This window comes from Carassius gibelio, chromosome A16, assembly GCF_023724105.1.
Source record: "Carassius gibelio isolate Cgi1373 ecotype wild population from Czech Republic chromosome A16, carGib1.2-hapl.c, whole genome shotgun sequence".
NCBI lineage: Eukaryota > Metazoa > Chordata > Actinopteri > Cypriniformes > Cyprinidae > Carassius > Carassius gibelio.
In genome coordinates, this window is record NC_068386.1 from 12,761,779 (window position 1) to 12,764,004 (window position 2,226).

Below are 2,226 nucleotides of genomic sequence, written 5' to 3' on the forward strand. Positions count from 1 at the left end.
TATATCATGCTGATAGTATTTAAAAATCTTTAAATGATGTCCATAATACTGCCTTATCTGTATATGTATTGTGCATATTGTAGACCTTCTGTACTTACTGCTTATTGCACATCTGGTTAGATGCTAGATCCATTTCGTTGCCCTGTACCTTACATGTACAATGACAATAAAGTTTAATATAATCTAATCTAATCTCAAAAACATGAACCATGAGCTCATCTGAGCACTGGGGTTGTAACTGAACAAGCACTGGCTGATACCTTTACTACAATATATGAACATATTATTGTCAATAATAAACGGTTTATCACGATACATTCTGCTTGTTAATAGCAACTCAAATACGCTGTCAATAACAACAATACAGCCACTTGTTGGTTTGCTCTGGGGAACAATTTACACGAAACGTCAGGTTTGCTCTGCCAAAAAACATCTATAGTAGGTTAACCCTACTGTTTAAAATTGAGAATAAAGGGTGTCAATATGAAATGTGAATACTATCTTTAATGAACTGAATATGTATGAATTACTGTGGCAAATAGCAAGCTAACTACTGTTCACATGCAGCTCTCATGTGTTGTTATAATGAAAACTTCAAGAAGGACGTTGAAATAATTTGTCTGTTAGACTTTAGTCTCTGTACCATGCGGTTAAAAGACACGGGTTAAAATAGAAAACTTCGCAAGCTTACCTCTGCACTTTCATGCTTGAGCGTTTGAACGTGCAGAATCCCCCGCCATCTGTCTTGGTCACATTGGAACTTCCGGCAAAGGAAACACTTCCGGAGTTGAAGGTGTATGTCAGGTGTGTTGTAGTTTCAGTAGTAGAGTTTAGTTATGGACGTAAGATACAATTATTTTTGTAGTGCCCCTAATTAAACAGATATTCGTATCTTATGGGATTGTTTTGTTGAGTGCTTCCGAGTTTCTCTCTTTTTTTTTTTTTAATGTAGGCTACTGTTCGGCATCTTTAATACACAAAAAGATCAAATTAATAAATATTTTATTATTAACATATTATTACTCCTTGCAAAATTTCATATTCACTGCAGTAAATTTACTCATCAAAATCCTTTATTTATTTATTTATTTATTTTACGAAAATAATGTTTTATTTATTTGTTATTATCATTAAGAGTTTGAAACAAAAACATTTTATTACATACAAAATCTTCTAAAATGTAATTTGCTTTTAAATAAAATGTACCTTTTATAGATTCATTTCAAATGCCACTGTTTTATAAAGATTTTTAATTGCACACAAAATGATTACAAAATTACAAATCATTACAAAGGAATTACTAGAAATCTCTGAGTGATTCATGCACAGGAATGACAGAAAGGAAAAGACAAAGAAAAAAATTACAAAAAAAGAGAAAAAGAAAATGAAAGTCCAGTGTTGTTGAAAATAGACAAACAATGGGTCTTTTAAACTCAAATTTATAAGGAACATAACAATTTACAGGTTAAAGTAATGCACCTTCGCTCTATTAAGGACCTAAAAGAGTCCAATATCAGGTTTTAAGAAAATCAGAAAACATTGATAAAGGGAAAATTAAAGTAGTCAAACTTAATAAAATAAATAACTGAAGGCCTTTTGTAACATTTAACAGACTCAGGCCACAGTACTGCTGGAGGTGGCTGAGCAACTGTTGTTCACACTGTTTCTGTTTAAGACATGAAGCACTGAGGGTTGTTGATTAAGGTCATACTAACAGATCTCTATCTATCTATACACTCACTGTATAGGCCCGGGGTGGCTAACGTCGGTCCTGGAGATCCGCAGCCCTGCAGAGTTTTGCTTTAACCCTTCTGAACACACCTGAACAAGCTCATCAAGGTCTGAAGGGTTACTAGAAAGCTACAAGCAAGTGCCAGAGTTTCAGGACCGGAGTTCGCCGCCCGGGTATAGGCCTATATGTTTACCTGTGCTTTGTAACTGTGATAAATTGACTCATAAAATGGTTATAGACCTATAATGGATATTTTAAGACTACGGATTTGTTCAGGCTAATACAAGCTAATATAGTTCAGTTACATTGGCTTCAATATTATAACTACACTGAAAGGCCTTACGTCCGGCAGTTGAGCAGGTGTTAATGCTGGATTATTTTATTAGGACTGTGTAAACGTGTAATAAACAGATCCTGAATTCCCTCACATCATGTAACACCAGTGTGTTTTCGGCATGCCATGCCACGTCCTTGTTTCTCTGGAGCAGTAGGAG

General features: G+C 34.6%; 1 pseudogene; it reads right to left on the minus strand.

The window, feature by feature from the left end:
* Positions 1 to 807, minus strand: part of LOC128030199 (protein virilizer homolog) — a 14,265-nt pseudogene extending 13,458 nt beyond the window's left edge.
* Between the last annotated feature and the right edge of the window lie 1,419 nt (positions 808 to 2,226).